We start from the raw sequence: 19,448 nt of genomic DNA on the forward strand, positions 1-19,448 counted from the left end.
GATACTGTCTGTTTTAAGGAGTGCCTGTGCAGAGTACATATCTCTGTGATTTTCCTTCTAAACATGAAAGGGAAGAGTCTGCAGAGAGACAGCATTAAGAGAAGTGATGGAGAAGCCAGGTCTGTGTGACCTCTGTCCCTAGCACACAACAGTGCCTGATGCCATTGATGCAACCTGTTGACCTGGACAGGCTGGAAGGGAGTGGATGACGCTGGCTGAGGGCAGGGATGGTTCTGCACTATGGAATAGGGCAGCACTGAGGCTGCAGAGCGTCAGGGAGGATGCTGAGTCAACAGCTCCCAATGAATTTGAGAATGGAAGAAATGTCAAGTGGAGAAGGAAGTAAAGAATGAAGTATGAGGAAATAGAAGCAGTGAATATAGATTGCTCTTTCAAGAAACCTAGTCATGATAATGGGAAGGGGAGGATGGAATGGCTTATAACATGATCTGTGTTCAGCAGCCCCTGAGGAGCATATGAATGGGGACCAGTCCACCATGGAGGCAGCAGGGATGGCCCCAGAGGTATGTGAAACTTGTGACATATTACACACTCCTCACTATCGCGGAGCCTCACACTTGTGCACCTAGTTTGTTGTGCTCAGTACTATGCATCACATTCTTTTTTTTTTTTTTTTTTTTTTTTTTTTTTTTTTTTTTTTTAGCATCTGTAGCATTTATTCAACATAACCACAGAGGCATTGTCTCCATTCTGTCACACACAGACACAAACACAGATACAACACAATATCCATATTTAGCCTAAGTGCATTCCTTCTGAGGCTTGTTTTTATATGCCACAACCCATCATTTAAATAATGGATATTTTCAATGCCAATTCTTTTGCTGACTTTCTCAATATCTTCTGCAGACATCTTCATGACACCAACACGTGGCGCATGCTGTTTTCCTTCTGCCAGTATTGCAACAATGGTATCTACTGCAGCCTATTGCAGCCAGGTAGAGCTCAGCTCAGGAGAAGTGAAGCCTGGACACATGGTATTTTCTCCACTGAGTACAAATTTAATGTCTCCTTTATCAACCTGCTGGTGTGGCAGAATAAAAGGATATTTGTGAAGTAAACTTAGAGTTGGATAATAAGGCCCGTGTCTTTGTCTAAAAAACAATAATTCTTTCTATATGTTCATGGCATCAGACTATTTTGACAGGATCTTTCTTAGGCATGATTTAATTAAGCCATGGTTCAATACCTGAAAATTGCTCTATCAACTGGCTCTTAATACCCTTAATAACTGATGTTTTCAACTGGATGCAGTTGGACACATTGTCTTTTTCATCAGATTTTTGAACATGATCCAAGGTGAAGGGGATGACAAGAAGGAAGGGCCTGGAATGGGAAAGAAGTTGGATTAGAAAGGCTCCTGCAGATTCCCTCACACGAGGAAGGCCAGCACCGAGAGTAAGAGCTATTGTCCTCCAGAAGGTCCACAATCTTAAGGCAGACATTGTGATGGTTAATTTTATGTGTCAATCTGGCTGGACCATGGCGCCCAGATAGGTGGTCAGACATTATTTTGGATGTTTCTATGGTATTTTAAATTGTCGTTTAAGTTGGTGGACTTTGAGTAAAGCAGATTGACCCCTCAGAATGTGGAGTAATCTAATCTGTTGCAGGCCTGACTGGAACACAGACTAAAAGACTTACTCTAGCCTCACCTGTAGAGCAAGAGGAATATCTAAAGAATACTGACTTGGGGCTTTATCAGCATGGTCAGCTCTCCTGGTTTTCCACCTGCCAGCCAATCCTAAAGATTTTGGACTAGCCCCCTCTCCATTAACACATCAATGGTGAGTCGGTTCCTTAAAACAAATCTCATTCCCAAGATGATCATTGTGTACACACACACACACACACACACACACACACACACACTATATATATATATATGTATATATTTCATGTATGTGTAAATATACATATCTAGATCTGTTTGCCTATTCTATTTACATATTTTATAGAGAGATAAATATAAAATCACAGACATCCTATTCGTTTTGTTTCTCTAGGGAACCCTAACTGATATAGATTTGAAGAAAACAGACCTCCTTCAGGAGAGGGAGCCAGAGATGGCAGATTCTTTTCAGATGCTGAAAAGAATCACACAGAGCCTGGAGAAAGGAAGTCAGGCTGGCCTTCTGCAGAAGTCTGAAGAGCTACCATTGTGGAAAGAGTGGTCAGATGTATTTATGATTCCTATCACTGACCTAGGGTATATAGACTGTCTGGATTTGCTCAATATAAGGAATATCTTGCTAATAATCTGAGCTTCTGACAGTGGGAAAGGGATTCTGACAAGCAATGGGCCTCCCCATCCGTCACTGGAAGTGCCTGAGCAGGAACTGTTGAGCATCCATCAGGTATACTTCAAAAGGGAGTCCTGTTTGGGAGGAAGGCTGGATTAGCTCAGGCACCTTTTCACTTTGTCATTGAACAATGAAGTCCATTGTTTCAGGACGCTATCTGTGCACTGCTCAGTTATTAGATCAGGATCTTTGGGAAAGAAAATGCTAGCTTTCGGGATAAAGTGCAAACATTTCTCAGTGCTTCCCAAAATTATTTTGGTTGTCCCTTACTGATTAACATCTCTTGTAGTGACTAATGGATACCAGGCCCTGCCAAAAATGCCTAAGAATACCCAGTTTCCTATGGTTTCTGCTTCTTTTATCTTTTCCTTCTTCTCTAGCTTCAGATGTGTCTTCCCTGCCTTTAAAAAATTCCATCTCCTCTTCTGTAGCATCTTGGCAAATAGAGCACTAATTCTGTGGGAAGCTTCTTGACCACCCCAGAACCACAGAAACACATCTCCTGCCATACTCCATTGTACTTTATACCCATCTTGGTTACAGAACAGAAGAAAAAAATGAACCAGATATCATTTTTTCTTATTTTTCCACATTCTAAGAAGACTGCCAACCATAAGAAAGTAGGACCTGGCCCTGGCTTATGAAAGCCTAAATTCGTTGAGGGATTTAACTTCCATTTACCCCACAGGAGAATGCACAGTTGGAAGTCCCTGAGAAGCAGAGGCAGCCAGAACAGGGAGGGGGAGATGAAGCTGGTGATGATATTCTTGGGGAATGTCCTGTAGCATTTAGGCCTAGGCCCCAGTTGCATTCAGAACTGTTGATGGTGGTTTGCTGTTTGTGAGGAGCCTGGGCCTCTGGATGAACATTAGAACGGAACTGGGATAGTAGCGCATGATTCTTGTGTCCAAGCTCAGCCTGGAAGCCAAGGAGCCTGTGAGAGCTTCCCTAGTAAGCAGACCAAATGTGCAGGAAGAAATTGTTCACCGTCTGCTTCTGTAAGATCTGCAGAGCACTGGAATGTCCTCATCTCCATTCTCTGTGCCCTCTCTTCTGTTACATGTGGTTTTCATAATACAAATTAAGTCACACACACTTAGAAACTAGGTGAATGTAGCAACATAATGTGGATGCAGTAGGTTCATGGAAGACCAAGGCAAGATGTCCATTGGGTCAGCTATTGCAAAATACCATACACTGCATGGCTTATAAAGAATAGAAATGTATTGTTCAAAATAAAATGGAAAGTCCAAGATCAAGGTGCCTGTAGATTCAGTGTCTGGTGAATGTCCACTTTCTGGTTCATGGGTAGCACTATCTTGTGTTTTCTCAGAAGGTGGCATGAGGCTCTCTCTGGCCTTTGTAAGGGCACTTATCCCATTCCTGGAGGGCTCTTCCCTTGTGACTTAATCTCATCCCAAAGTCTCCACCTTCAACACCATCATCCTAAAGTTTAGGATTTTAACACATCAACTTCTTTTTTTTTAATCATTAATTTTTTTTTCTTTTTTAACTGTTCTAATTAGTTATACATGACAGCAGAATGCATTTTGTCACATTGTACACAAATGGAGTAAAAATTTTCATTCCTCTTACTATACATGGTGCAGAGTCACACTGGTAGTGTAATCATAAATGTATATAGGATAATAATGTCCATCTCATTCCACCATCCTTCCCCTCCCCACATCCCCTTCCTTCCCCTCACTCCCCTCTGCACAATCCAAAGTTTCTTCATTCTCCCCTTTCCCCGCTCACTGCCTCATTATGGATCAGCATCCACTTATCAGAGAAAACATTTGGTCTTTGGTTTTGGGGGGTTTGGCTTATTTCACTTAGCTTGATATTCTCCCACTCCATTCATTTACCTGCAAATGCCATAATTTTATTCTTCTTTAAGGCCGAGTAATATTCAATTGTGTATAAGTACCACATTTTCTTTATCCATTTATCTGTTAAGGGGCATCTAGTTTGATTCCACAGTTTAGCTATTGTGAATTGAGTTGCTATAAACATTGATGTGGCTGCATCCCTGTTTTATACGATTTTAAGTCCTTTGGCTATAAACCAAGGAGTGGGATAACTGGGTCAAATGTGGTTCCATTCCAAGTTTTCTGAGGCATCTCCACACTGCTTTCCAGATTGGCTGCACTAATTTGCAATTCCACCAGCCATGGATGAGTGTACATTTTCTCCCACATCCTTGCCACAAACACTTAGACCATAACACCAGGGGATCCAGAGAGTGGGAGCTAGAAGGAAAGAACCCTCAGTTCACTAAGAAGGAGATGTTCAGCTCCATTTAAGAAAATGAAAATAAGTACCTGAACTCCAGGATCACACCTGTCAGAGGGACCCTCCTGGCTGTGGCAGGGCTTGCCTCCTCCAGCACTCCACTGCAGCCTCTGTACCCTGAGGCTGGCGCTGCCACCATGGGCCTCTGCACACTGGATACGCACTTATGGCCTCCAGCCTCATGGAGGTGCCTGGACCGTGCACAACAGCTCCCGCCCTGCTGATCTTTTACTCATTTTGTTGGTAGTCAGTGCCTAGGTTTTGAGTTACCTGCCCTGCCCCATTTTTTTCATAAGCCCTGTGTTTTGTAAGATTTGTCAGAATCGTCCCCTCACACTGTGTTGAGCTCGTGTGAATCACCTTAGTGTAAACCTACACTGTTGTTGTCGTTGTTTTAATATCTTCTCTCTTTTTTTCTTGAGTAATCTGATCAGAAATTTATCAATCTTGTTAGAATTTTTTGCTTTGGTCCTCTCTTCTTACTTTTGTTTTTATTTTATTTTTTTCCAGGAAGAGGCTAGTGATAGTTTAATAGAAAAATGCATGTAAGTACCTAGCACATCGGATGGGGCACAGTAAATCTCTAATGAATGGTATTTTTATTAATTCTGTTAGTATTATATAAAAGTAAGAAGGTAATTAACATTTCCTGAATACCTGCATTAGACTGAATTCTCCCTATATATGTGTATATATACATACATGTATATGTGTGTATGAAACTATATATATGCTAATATGTAGATGTGTGTATATGCATATATATACAAATAAAATTCCTTTTTTATGACCCTGTGATATAGTCAGTTGTTAAAATACCTCTTTTTATAGTTTTTAAACTAATTCTGTTTTATTTTTATTAATTTAATATCTATTTTCTTCAACTTTGTTTTTCTTGCTCTTCTTTCTCTTATTCTCAGGTGAATGTGGTTCAGTAACTTAATTTTCAGTCTTTTTTTCAAAATATAAATTTAAGATTATAAATTTTCTCCTAACTACTGCTTTAATTGCATCTCAGAAGTTTTAACACATAGTATTTTCATTATCATTATCATTCAGTTCAAAATATCTCCTCATAGGTGAGTTAGAAGTGAGTATTGCATTGTGGTCATAGTAGATATTCTGTATCATTTCAGTCCTTTGAAATTTATAGAAGCTTTATGGCTCTAAACATGCATAGTCAATATTGTAAGCATATTATATGTATTTGGAAAGAGTGTTTTCAGTTATGATGTACAATGTACATTTTATTTATCTTTTGTCTGCTTATTCTCTACCTACTGCTAAAAGTTGTGTTAAAAAACATCGCTTGCCATAGTTGTGAATTTATCTGTCTATCTTTGTATTTTGGTTAAAAATTTGCTTACAGATTTCAAGGTCATATTGTTAGCTACAAACTTAGGATGGTTATATCTTCTTGATAAGATAATTTTTTATTATGAGGAGATTCTCTTTATCATTAGTTATATTTTACCTTACAATCTATTTTTCATGATTTATAATAGCTATACTAGTTTTCTTTGGTTAATATTATGTGATATATTTTCTATTCTTTTACCACATTCCTAAATGTAAGGTATGACTTTTATATATGGTATATGATTTGTGACTCTGATGTTATCTTTCAATTGGATTATTAATTTATTCATATTGTATATAAAATATTGCTTTGTTTTGATCAACCATGATACTACATAATTTGATTATTTCATTTACTTTGTGCTCACTTTTCTCTCTTGCTTTCTTTCATTGATATTTTCATTATTCCATTGCTTAATAATTTTGTTTTATTATTCCATTGGTTATTACTTGCTCTGTTTTTTTGGAAACTCCAATACTTTGGGTTAGGAGCATCCCTGAAACTCTCATGTTTTGCAACTATCCTGGCCACCAACCTGAGGAAATATTGGGATGTTGTGGAAACTTTTAGAGGTTGGGCCTAATGGAAGGAAGTTACGATATTGGGAATGTGCCTTTGAAGGGGACATTGGGACCCCGTTCCCTTTCTCTCTTTTTTGCTTCCCAGTCACCATAATGTGAGCTCTCCCCTCTGATAGGTGTCCTTTCCATAGGTCCAAAGTGATGGGACCAAGCAACCATAAACTGAAACTGTGAGCCAAAATAAACCTTTCTTTAAGTTGATTGTCTCAGGTATTTTGTCACAGCAATGGAAATCTGACTTACTTAGAAAATTGGTACCAACAAGTTGTTGCTGTGAATACATTTGACAATGTGGTTCATAAGCTTTTGGAATTAGTTTGAGGGAGATATTTGGAAGTTGGGTGCAACAGACTGGAGAACACTGAGAATGCTGTTTGTAGAACTTACTGGGTAACTCTGATGGGAAAAGAAGACTACTCCTATGCTGATAGGAATGTAGGCAGTAAAGGCCATGTTCATGAGGTTTCAGATGGAAATGAGGATTCTATTGAGAATTGGAGTCGAGGCCATTTGTATTACCTTTTGACAAAGGACTTGTGTCCATTTTTTTAACCCTGAGACTTTGTGTAAGACTGAGTTTAAGGGTAAAGGTAATTAATCTGGCAGAGGGATTTCAAGGCAGATCAACATTCAGGAAGTAGCATGGGTGCTGCTCACTGCCATTGGTCACATTTACAGTGAGAATCAGGAGCAAAGACCAGGACAGAAAGATTTTTAAAACTTTAAAAGTTGTGACCAAAGAAGTTGTGCCCATGGAGGGTATAATTGCTAAAGAGATTGGAGCCATTAAAAAGAAGTCAAGTGTTTTTCAGCAGGACAATAGAAAATGTGGCTTCAGTGCATTTCAGTATTTGGCAAGACCTCCTACCCATCACAGGTTGAAGGATATACAGGTGTAAATTCACTTCAATGACTTTGCTTTGAGAAAAGAGCACCAGAGCACCCTGCACACCCCGCTCCACCTAGGGAATTGTTTTCTCATGGTCATCTATCCAGCCTCTCAGAGCCCACTGCAGCTATGGTCCACGTAGGCACAGCTACTTCTTGAGTCAGCAGCAGAAATTGGCATTATCCATGTGATGCTAGTTTTTCAAGCATGCAGAATTCAAGAGTCACAGCATCATAGAGACCTCCACCAGGATTTCAAAGGAAAGCCTGATGGGTCAGGTAGTATTGGTAGAGTTGAAGTTCTTGCAATAAGTCCCTTAGTAGTCAATGTGTGAATCTCTGAGAATAAAGCTAAGCTGCAATGGAGACTACAAGAATGCAGATGCTAGAAATGTGAAATTCCTGCTGAGGGAAACCACAGGTAGTAAGGAGAGCCCACCTGAGAGGCCATGTGGACCATAGCCCTCAATACCATAAGGGCAAGGCTACCCAAGTCTTTTGGAGCTCACATCATGCCACCATAGACCCAAGATGCCAAACATGTAGCTACAGAATTTAATGTTTGTCCTGCTTGGTCCCAGCCTTGCTTGGGTTCCATCTCTCCCTTCTGTCCCTATTCTTCCCTTTTTGAATGAGAATATTTACCATTTTATGTTGGAAGTACATAATTTGTTTTTAATTTTTACAGGATTTTATAGTTAAGAGTTTGCTTATTCTTAGAGGAGACTTTGGAGTCAGACTTTTCAGCAGGGTTGAAACAGTTAAGACTTTGGGGACTCTTGGAGATAGACTAAATGCATTTTACATTGTGAGATGGACACAAACCTTCAGGACCAGGGGCAAAATATTGTAATATGGTCCTTCAAAGTCTATGTATTAAAGACTTGTTCTCCATCTTGTGAAGTTATTGGGAGGTGATGGAAACTTTAGCAGGTGGGACCTACTATAAGAAAATTAGGTCATTAAGAATGTGCCATTGAAGGGGACATCTTTTTTGTTTCCCTGAATGCCACAATGTATGCAGCTTTGCTCCACCACATACTCCTGACCACAATGTTCAGCCTCACCACAGATCCAAAGCACTGGGCCCAATGACCATAGGTTGAAACCTCTGAAACCATGAACCAAAATAAACCTTTCTTTCTTTTAAATTGTTTTGTCACAGCAACAAAATGCTAACGAACACAGAAATAACATAGGCTGTATCATATACAATGTGTATATCTATATATACTTTAATATTCATACAGTTTTAAGAGTCAAGTGTATTTATCATTTTGAGTACTCTTTGTTCTGTCTTGCACCTCTCACTGGTCATGTGTGTTTGAAGGTTGCCTTTAGAGTTTTCTTTAATATCATTCTACTGAAGATTTTGTCAGTTTTCACTTATCTATGGACATCTTCATTTCATTCTTTACTTATTCCCATGTTTTATTATTAGACTTTCTCGTTCCATTTTTGAAGCATACTTTTGCTGGGCTCAGCATTCTAGGTCAGCAGCTTTCCTCCTTTGCATTCACTTTATACCAAGTCAATTTCTCATGGCTTCCATTGTTGCTCTTGGAATATTGGCTGTCAGTCCAAGACTTGCTCCTTTGAAATATGCTTTCATTCCCTCCCATTATGCCTCTTTTAAAGATTTTTCTCTTTTCTATTTTGTAGTTTCATTAAAATATAGCTAAGATTTGTTTATCTCATTTATTACTTATTTCTTAACCTGTTTGGGATTTATTAAGACACATTGGGTTCATGGATTGATTTTTTTTTTTCCATCTGTTTTGGAAAATTCTGGGTCATTCACTATCTCTTCAAATATCACTCTGTCTGTGTCTTCTGGGTCTCCAAAGTTAAACATAGATCTCACTGTATCCTCTGTCTCGTGCCTTCCCTTCTCTTTTTCCATCTCTGGCTTATCCTTGTATTCTGCATGGTTTCAGAAGTACAGTTCAATCTCATTGCTATCTTTCTAGATTTGCTAAGGATACCTGAGTTCTAAGCTCATTCTGAATTTCTGTTCTTTCCCAGATCTCAATCAGTTTCATATTATGTGATTGACTCTTAAGTGATTTTAGTAAGAATTTAATACATATTTCACCCAGATTTAAATTGCCTTTGATGGGACAGTTGATCCAAATGCCTAGTGTACCACCACCAGGATCATAAATTTCTTATATTCTTCAAAGAACTAAACATAAAATTACCCTATAACTCAGCAATTCCACTCCTATATATGTACTGCCAAAAAATGACAACAGGAACTCAAATATTTATAAACCAACATCCAATGAAGCTTTATTCATAATAATCTTAGGTTGGTGGAAACAACCTAAAATAGACGTGTTTAGCAACAGATGGTTGGATAAAAAAATGTGGTATAATTAGAAAATGGCATATTACTCAGCAATAAAATGAATGGAATGCTGTCACATGTACTAAATTCCATGAATAAACCTTGAAAATATTATGCTGATTAAATAAACCAGATACAAAAGGATATATATTACATGGTTCCATTTACATGAAATATTTAGAATAAGCAAATATACAGTACCAAATAATGGATTAGAGGTTACCAGAGGCTGGAGGTGGGGGATAATATAATGAGAGAGTTAGTGCTGAATGATTGTTTCTCTGGTTCTTGCTCATTTATTCCTGTTTATCATTGAGTATTGGAAAATAAATTAGCAAAATTAGTGGTTATAGTGTTTCTGTCTCACACAATGGAAAACTTCTAAAAATAGTCATGATGGTTGCACAATTATGTAAATGTAATTAGCATCACTGAATTATACACTTAGAATGATTAAAATTGGAAGTCTTTTACATCCTACCACAGTTTTCAAAAGTTAATAATGTAGGGCTGGGGGTGTAGCTCAGTGGTTGGGCACTTGTCTAATGTGTAAGGCACTGGGTTCAATTCCAGCTCTGAAAAAAAAGTTAATAATATAATGTATTAAAAGACATCAAATTAGACAATAGGTGAATTTTGTGGTATGTGAATTATACATCAATAATGCTGTTTTTCTTTCTTCAAAAAAGGGAAACCTACAATCATAGTTTATTAATGTTAATATCTCCACTTAGTATGAACAAATCGAGGCCAGGACTTGAGTCCTTTCATTTTATTTACACTGTGACTCTTCTAGTGTCTGGTGTATGGTATTCCCACCGACTGTGTCTTCATCTAAGCTTCATTGATGATTAACTAGTTCTTGCTACATGATCTTTTGCCATAACAGTTTTCTTTCTGACCATGGCAGGTGTTACTTTTTTTCCTTACTCATCAGGTGACAGGCTTCAAAAGGCAATGTCTGATAGAAGTGCAATTGTTCTGCCTGCTTTTCTAATTGGTGAAAGATTTTCATTTTGTCATGAAATTGTAACTTTCTGAATATACCTAGCTCAGATTGATGCTCATAATTCTTATTTCCCTCTTTTCCTCTTAATTTCCTTTTAACCACTCTTTATTAGTCTTTACATCTTCAGAGATGGATAAAATATTCTCACAGAGAGAAAATTGAAATATTTTATACAAAATAACAAAAATTGAAAGTCTCGTTATACAATATAACTCTGCCACTGTATCTTCTTGCTGCAACTTTTTTAAAAACATGAACATTTTGTGCTTGCCTCAGAGGCACATATACTAAGATTGGAACAATACAAAGGAGATTAGCATGGCCTTTGTGCAAGGATCACATACATTTTCATGAAGCTTTCCACCAGTAGGGTAAAGGAAGGAAATCAGGGGAAGGGAGGAAGGGAGGACAAGAGGAGGAACTGGGGATTAAAATTAATTATGTTATATGCATGTAAATATGCCACAATAAGACCCAGTGTTCTGTACAATTATTATGTACCAATTTAAAAATTGAACATTTTGCTGGGATCAGTGGCATATACCTGTAATCCCAGTGGCTTGGGAGGCTGAGGCAAGAGGATCTCAAGTACAAGGCCAGCCTCAGCAACTTAGTGAGACCCTAAGCAATTTAGCAAGGCCCTGTCTCAAAATAAAAAAAAAATAAAAAGATCTGGAAATGTGACTCAGTGGTTAAATGCCCCTGGGTTCAATCCCTGGTGCAAAAAAAAAGAAGAAAAGAACATTTTATGTATTTACTCCTTGATTACAAATGATAGAATGCAGACTTGAACTAGCTTGATTTACACAGTGGATTTCTTACAAGAATATGATCAGTGTGTCTCCCAGCATCCAAGGACTACTGTCAATGGTCAGGATGCTCTAGGTACAAATAAGGTAAATCTAGGATCAAACTGTATGAAACCACAAGGGAAAAAAATTATCCTGGATTGCTGGTGGAGGCAGGGGCTACAAACTGAATGATTCCATTGCAGCTGCTCTCCTGTGGACTAAAGACAAAGCCCTCCAGCCCTGAAGAGCTGAGAGGAGCGGAGTAAAATGATCACAGGGTTCCAAAGCGATCTTAATTCACCCTGCTTGCTTGCCTCATGCTAGCTGGTACATAGCCCTGTTCTATACAATGAGCAATAAAGTCTCACGTAGCCTTGAAGTCAGCATGGGGAGGACCTCCTGAGGTTCATCCCAGCTATTGCTTTCTTAAGGCACAGGAACACCTAACTGCCTTCAGAGGATGCAGGTAAGAGGTGCTCTGTTTTTGCCAGCTTCAGAGAAGTTCCTTTGGAGGATGATATCTCCAAGAAGGGTTGATTTCACTTCTGGACTTCCAGCCCACCTTCCTTTCTTCAGTGTTGAAGAGCTGCTCACCATTTTTACTGCTGCTGCCCTTTTGGCTCTGGGGACCTCATTCATTGAAGTGTTGTTTATCCTTGCGCTCACCTATACAGTGACAAGCACCAGTTGAGAACCAATTACACAGGTGGCTGTGGTCACAGAGATGTATATGCTAGGTCTCCTCCTCAAGGAACTGGCAATCTAGCATAAAGAGGCACTTAAGTAAACAAATATAATATACATTAAGGTAGCAGAACTGTGAAGGTGATGTGGAGACACAGAGGGAAGAGTGATGTCCCATGGGAGCCAGGACCAGCACCAAGGCTTCAGGGTAGGCTTTGCTCTGAGAGCAATTTAGTAAATATGGATTTTTGTTCTTATTTTTAACAATCCAAATTTATGTAAAGGATTTAGAAAATGAAAACTAAGCAAGAAGAGAACAAAGCATAGTGCCACACTCCCCATTTTCTAGTGATGTATTACATATTGTTTATTGTAACCTTGATTTATTTTTTTGCCATAAAAATGCAACAAAGTATTCCACTCAATAATTCTGAAGGTCTTTGAGAGAATTCATAAGGGCATCCATCTTCCTTCACCCAAAGCAATTAAGAAATGGCAGGTGGAGAACCAGAGTATAACCCTTACTCCTAATTGAGGTGAAACTGGAAAACATTGCTTACGACGAGAGACAGTAAGCTTGCTGACTCCATTCCTTAGAAGAATCCTGCCAAGAAATGCTTAGTCTAGGGAGCAGACAGCTGGCCACTTGTCCTGCCTTGATCCTGGCTGGACAGAGGCAGAAAGGGAGCAACTACCCCAAGCAAAGAATCTTTGATCACATCCACCAATATCCGTACCCACCAACCACTGCAAAGCCCATGGCTCCTCTTTGGGGAGGAGGAAAATGTGGGAAAAGAAGTCAGGTTTTGTGGAAAACCCACAAAATTGAGGGAAGAGGCATCCCCCACTATTTACGAAGGTCCTGTTAGCTCACTTAACTAACTATTGTATACTTACGTTGTTTCCAAACAACATTGAATTCAGATATCCTTGTAATTAATCTTTGTGTAAATTTATGGTAATTTCCTCAAGACAAATTCCTAGAAGTGGAATTCCTGGGGTGAAGGATATAAACATGTTTATATGTTTTTAAATGCATTTTATCATATTTCCCTCTAGAAAGCATATATCAATTTAGGGATGGGGATGACCATGACTCAGTGGTAGGGTGCTTGTCTAGCACTCATGAAGTCCTAGGTTTGATTCCCAGCACGCCCCCCACCCCAAATTTACATTATCACTGGCATATATGAGAACCAATTCTGTTTACATGCATCCTCTCAGGTTTAGTCCTTTCTTTTCAATCTTTGTGAACTTGATGGACAAAACATGTGTGCGTCAGTGTTATTTCAATTTTGAGTCTTTTTCTTTTCTTTTTATTTATTTATTTATTTTGGTAGCAGGAATTGATTGAACCCAGGGGCACTTAATCACTGAACCACATTCCCAGTCCTTTTTTGTGATAGGGTCTTGCTAGAGTACTTGGGGCCTCACTAAATTGCTAAAGTTGTCTTTGAACTTGCAATCCCTCCTCACTCAGCCTTCTGAGCTGCTAGGATTACAGGTGTGCAGCACCACACCTGGCCAATTTTGAGCAGTCTTGATGGAGAAGTTTTTCTGGAAGACAACAGTGTAGAACAGGAGAGTATTTTCAAAGGTTTAGAGCCCTGAGGCCATCCCTCTTCCTTCCACTCTTACACATATGTTTTATTTTCCAACTATGGGGACATCATAGTGAAGTTGGGAAAGGATGATTCTAGAAACACACATTATGTAATAGTTCTATGGCCTGAGGCAAGATGAGCCTAAATGTCCTCATCATAGAATGGGACTAATATATGGCCCACAGTGGGCAGTGAATACATCTGTTACCATTCTGGAATCATCTTGCCATTTCTGGGATGAGCAGATCTGTGAGTGGCTTCCTCTCTGCCTTACCTGTGTGTGTGTTTATCTGTCTCTCCCTGACCTCACAGGGAGGAGGCATGCTTGGCAGTGCTTTGGACACTTCCAGGATTTCTGACACAAACACTATCTAGTAAACTCTCTGGGCCCTGGAATTTCTACACCTGGTAGTTGTCCCAAGAGCCCATGCCTGTGACCCTTACATCTGGGGGCTGACGGTGACATTCGGGATCCATCAGTCAGGGTGTGCACCACACCTGTGTGGAGTCTTTGCCAAGTTACCCTCCCCATCTCTCCACCCTGGCCAATTAAAGGTGAGTCAGGGAAGGAAGTGCCCAGGCTCTCCTTGCTGCTTCTTTGTCTGGCTTTGGTTCCCACCTATGACCTGCTTTTCTCCTCAGTCACCTTAGAAAAGATCTTAAATTCCACCTCTGGTGGCCCCCAGGAGTCCTGGCAGCAGGAGGCAGATCCAGCCTCAGCCCAAAGCTCCTTGTCCTCCCTGCAGGAGCTGCTGGGCTCAGACTGTTAAACCTTCTGTATTTCTGGACTCTAGAAAAGGAAGGCAAGAAATCTACCTATAATTGTCCCTCCTGAAGAGTAGTAGCATCCTTAAGGGAGATGGAAAAAGCAACTAATGTAGCAGCCACCCTCTGAACAGAGAGGTAAAGAGCTGGAGAACTGACCAGGTTTGGTAACTGGGACAAGGACTTGTTGAATGGCTTGATGTCCTTTGTACATCTGAACAATATACTCTCCATCAGCAACCAGTGTGTGTGTGTGTGTGTGTGTGTGTGTGTGTGTGTGTGTGATGAGAGAGAGGGTGGGGAGAGAATGGGCTGGTCACAGGTGGGCTCGTCATAAATGCCATAGGCCAAATTTTCATCTCTCACTGTAGGAAATCCCTGCCACAAACAGCATTAGGAGTTTATTTACTTACACATTTAATTGTTTACATAGTTAATAATTTGGTTTATAAAATTCACCACCTGGCAAAAGTACATGTTTAAAACGTTTGTACACCACAACTGCAAATAAACCGCCTACCCAACAGTGGGTTTTTCAGGTGGCCCTTGGTGTTCAGCTGAGGTTGCCCTTAGGCTGGGCAGAAATCATTCCAACACTAACACAGCCCGAGGCCTGGCTCACAAGGACGCAGCCGCTTTCTTTCAACAAATATTTATGGGGCAGTAAGCGTTGGCAAGTCCCTGTGTGCACAGCCATGGGAAGCTCGCAGATCTGGGAGTTGCTGCCATTGCCCTCAAGCAGAGAAGATGTAGACCAGAATCACCATTTCCAGGCAGAAGTGAGTTGCACGCTGATGCATCAGAGTAGAATAAGGCTTCAGTGGCAGGCGCAGGTGCAGATGTATGGGAGGAGGGCACCGGTCCTTCCCCAGTCATTGGCGTGTGCAGAGCCTGGCTCCATCCTGACACATCCCTTCCATCCAGGACTAAGCTGCATCCCCCTTCAATGCATCTCCCACACCCTGCTCCTCACCAGGGCTGCCCAGGCTCACTTGCCACCTGTCTTCCTCTCATCCTTAGTAAGTGTCTTCCCTCCCACTTCACAGGGTGTCCTTGAGGTCTCTGCTCCAATGCCATTTGCTCCAGGAGGTCTTTCCTCCCCCTCTACTCCCAAAGGTCTCACCACCAGTGATGCCCTTGTACTCACCTCATTTATTCCCTTTGGAGCAATAGCTGGAGTCTAAAATCATCATGTGACTTTGAGTACTTGTCTACTGTTAGTTGTCCCTCTAAAAGGTAAACTCATAACAGCAGAGACCTCCTCTATCTGGTCACTGTGGACTCCCCAGCCTTTAGAAGAAAATGGAACTCACCACGGTTATCCAAATGATGTTTATTCAGTAAAAGATGACTTCTGCCAGGTCTCACCCACAACCTAAGATGACCATGGCTTCATTCATGGAGATGAGCTTGCAGCAGCTGTGCACAGATGGACTTCAGGGGGCCTTTCAGAGAGCATCTGAATTTACATGCAAAGTTTTATGTGTATGTGCATTTTCCTGGGATGGGTTGCCACAGTCAGCTTCAGATTTCCAAAGGTATCTATGACATTCTGCCTCCCACCAAATAAGAGAAGCCTCCATGTACTCTGGTGGGATCCTGAAGCTCCATGTCTCTGCTAAGGTGGGGGTGGTTAAAAAAAAAAAAAAAAAAAGCAAAGCCAGCTGGGGCCATTTCTGGAAACTTCTTAATGTCAGTGTCTCACACAAAACCTGAGAATCCTGGGAGTTTTATCAATGTTCTTGGGGGACTGTGTGTGTGTGTGTGTGTGTGTGTGTGTGTAATGGGGGAGCCCTGGAGGACAGACTTTACACATTGACTATCATCTACAGGTCATTTAAGAAATACCTTCCATTGCTTTGGGAACAGGAAGTGAGAGGGGTGGATGAAATTCCTTCTTACAAGTACAGGTGTTCTTTGACCACAAAGGGGTCACATCCTAGTAAGTCCATTGTAAATTTTAAAATATCAGAAATCAAAATTGCATTTAATATACCTAATTTACCAAACCCCATAGCTTAGCACTGTGTTCATTGTCAGTGCTCAGCATCACAAGAGAGGATCTGACCATGTGCCACTAGCCTGGTAAAAATATCCATATTCAAAATTCCAAGTATGGTTTCTGTTGAATGCACATTGTTTTGAACCATGGTAAAGTTGAAGTATCATAAGTTGAACCTTAATAAGTTGGGGTCTGAGATAGGGATTTGAGATAAAGAAATATACTGAGTCTCAAAGGAAATACCCATGAGACATTGAAATGCAAAAAGTACTCCGAGTAACATTTCCTTAGCCTGTGCTCTTGACCATGCCCTTATAACATGAGGGCAATGTACAAGTGCAAGGAAGACTGGCTTGAAGTTGTGGAGCTCCATCCACCCTGGCTCCATTCTAGTACAGCCCCTAGCACCAGCCTCCTGTAAATATCAACACTCCACACCACAGGGTTGCTGTCCCTCCCTCTGGAGGTAATCTGCATTCTTCCTTGAATGCATATTTCTTGCTTTACCCCAAAGACATCTCTCTTGAGATTACCCCCATTCTCCCTTGAATATTTAGCTATTTTCCTAAACAAACCTCTGTCTGTGCCTTTGATTGGCATGTGCTAAATTTTACTGGTCCTGAGTCAACTTCCTCCTTCTCTCTGGGAATGGCTCAGACCCTTGTTTGGAGACATGTTTTCTCCCATGACAGGAGCTATCTGTGTTTATTTGGAGAGAAATTAAAGAAGAATCTATTTTCCTATGTAGTTATGCCCACATCTAGAGGAATAGAGTGTAGAAGCCTCTTTCTGCTCTGAGGAGGTACAGAGAGACCCTCTGAGAACTGCTTTGGCCTTTGAAAAATTTACCCAATCCCTTCCAAGAACAAATCCTAAGAGAAAAACCTCAAGACTCAAAAACCCTGGACTTCACAGCCAACTCCTGTCCTCTGCCAGCTTCAGGACAGGGAGGAGTTGAACAACCCAAGAAAAAGAAGGAGCTTAGACAAGAAGCCACCTGACTGCCTTCCTTGGGGCTCCAGGCATTGGTTGCCACATGTAAGGAGCCAGGTACCTGCATCTACATGGGTCACCTGGAGATGTTTTACTCTTTGTCGATTCACCAGTTATCTTCTAATTCCATTCCTGGCAGGTCGTACTGATACCACCGTTTACCGGTGACGAGTCCTGCTTCCTCAGTTATTAAAGTATAACGCCAGAGAAGCACACCGAGGCCAGCGTAGAGTAGAAAGTAAGCTTTATTAAAGAAAAGTAAAAGCAGACTTCTCCCAGGTGGAAGAAGGGGACCCAAAGGCAGAATTCATAGGATGAGCAAATCTTGTCCTTTTTATAGGTTTTATTCTCCCGTTCTTTTTTTTTTTTTTTTTTTTTTTTTTGACATAAGAGGTTTTATTAAGCAAACAAAGTGTCTCCCTGTAGGGTAAGAGAGAAAACGAGAAGAAAAGAGAAAGGGCGCCTGCAAGAGAGAATGTGAAAAGCGAGGAGGAGAGAGAAAGAAAGTGAGTAGGAGAGAGAAAGCATGAGAAAAGATGGCGGGGAAGCTATCCTTAAGCACTTGAATTCCTCCAGGCTAACAGGGGACCAATAATGGAGAAGGATACTTGCAAGCTGACTGATTAACCAATAGCTAGCTAGGCTGTTCACAAACTGACAAGTAGTTGGGAGGTGGGGAAATGGCTGCAATGGAAAGGGCGGGGGAGCAGCTTTATATTATATTACATTCCCCCATTTCTGTTTTTATAAGAAGATCTTTCATTCTCCAATTCTTTCCCACCTTATCTCTCCTTCCTTTCCTTCCTAGTCTCCTTATGTGAGTAGGCCTGGTTTTGCAGGTGAGATGTAAAAAGTCCATTCTCCCAGGGGTACTCTTCAACTTCCAGACTTCCAGATGCAGATGGCTTTCATGGCCTTCATTTCCTCGATTTGACTGATCTCCTATTTCTACACTAACTGCCTGTCCCCAATTCTGGCTTCATTCCCCCCTCTAGTTTTAAGAACTCCTTTACTGCTGTAGGGAAAGGGGGTGATGACTGCTCTGGCTTCTTCAAGATGGAAGCAGGCAGCATGGGGCAAGTAGTTTGGAGCTCCTTTTTTAGAAATTGGGTCAATCGAGGGGTCCATGGTAGAAGTCTAGTTGGGGAAGAGCAGGATGTAAAGGCATCTGGGGGTGGGTCCTTCATTACAGACAAGTTTAATTTGGAGAATAGCAGCTTGATAAATTTTCTGTTTTAAAGGCTTGTATACCAATCTGAAGTCTGGTGATGAATGCAGAGCAGAGCAAAGTGTCCTGACAGAATGGAAGGTAAGGCTGTGTCTCGGGGGCACTGGGGCATCAGATGGGGTTCCACTTGCTTAAGAGACAGTGGAAGAGCCCATCCGAGTCACGGCACCAATGTAAGAAACCCACGAAAACCATGCTGGACACGGGAAATCACATAAGGGAGTTTATTAAGCAAACAAAGTGTCTCCCTGCAGGGTAAGAGAGAAAATGAGAGGAAAAAGAGAAAGGGCGCGTGCTAGAGAGAGTGGAAAAGCGAGGAGGAGAGAGAAAGAAAGTGAGTAGGAGAGAGAGAGAGAGCAAGAGAAAAGATCTATTCTCCCATTCTTTCCCCCTTATCTCTTTTCTTCCTGCCTACCTGATTAGGCCCAGTTTTGCATAAAGTGAAAGCGATGGGCAGGGGGAGGGCCAAGGTGATTCAGGTCAGGGCCCAGGGGGCATCAATTAGCATATCCTTGCCTGTAGTCCCTGACAAGGGCAGGTAAATTTGGTTATCAATGGGCTCTGCAGATCCTTG

General features: G+C 40.9%; 1 non-coding gene and 1 pseudogene across 1 annotated transcript; one reads left to right on the top strand and one right to left on the bottom strand.

Annotated features, from left to right (window-relative positions):
• Positions 1-676: 676 nt before the first annotated feature.
• LOC124985627 (malignant T-cell-amplified sequence 1-like) lies at positions 677-1,466 on the bottom strand (annotated as a pseudogene).
• Positions 1,467-11,070: 9,604 nt separating this feature from the next.
• LOC124985991 (U6 spliceosomal RNA) lies at positions 11,071-11,177 on the top strand. The gene has a single exon (XR_007108919.1). It is a non-coding gene; the product is annotated as a U6 spliceosomal RNA (small nuclear RNA).
• Positions 11,178-19,448: the final 8,271 nt, after the last annotated feature.

Source organism: Sciurus carolinensis, chromosome 5 (genome assembly GCF_902686445.1).
Source record: "Sciurus carolinensis chromosome 5, mSciCar1.2, whole genome shotgun sequence".
Taxonomy (NCBI): domain Eukaryota; kingdom Metazoa; phylum Chordata; class Mammalia; order Rodentia; family Sciuridae; genus Sciurus; species Sciurus carolinensis.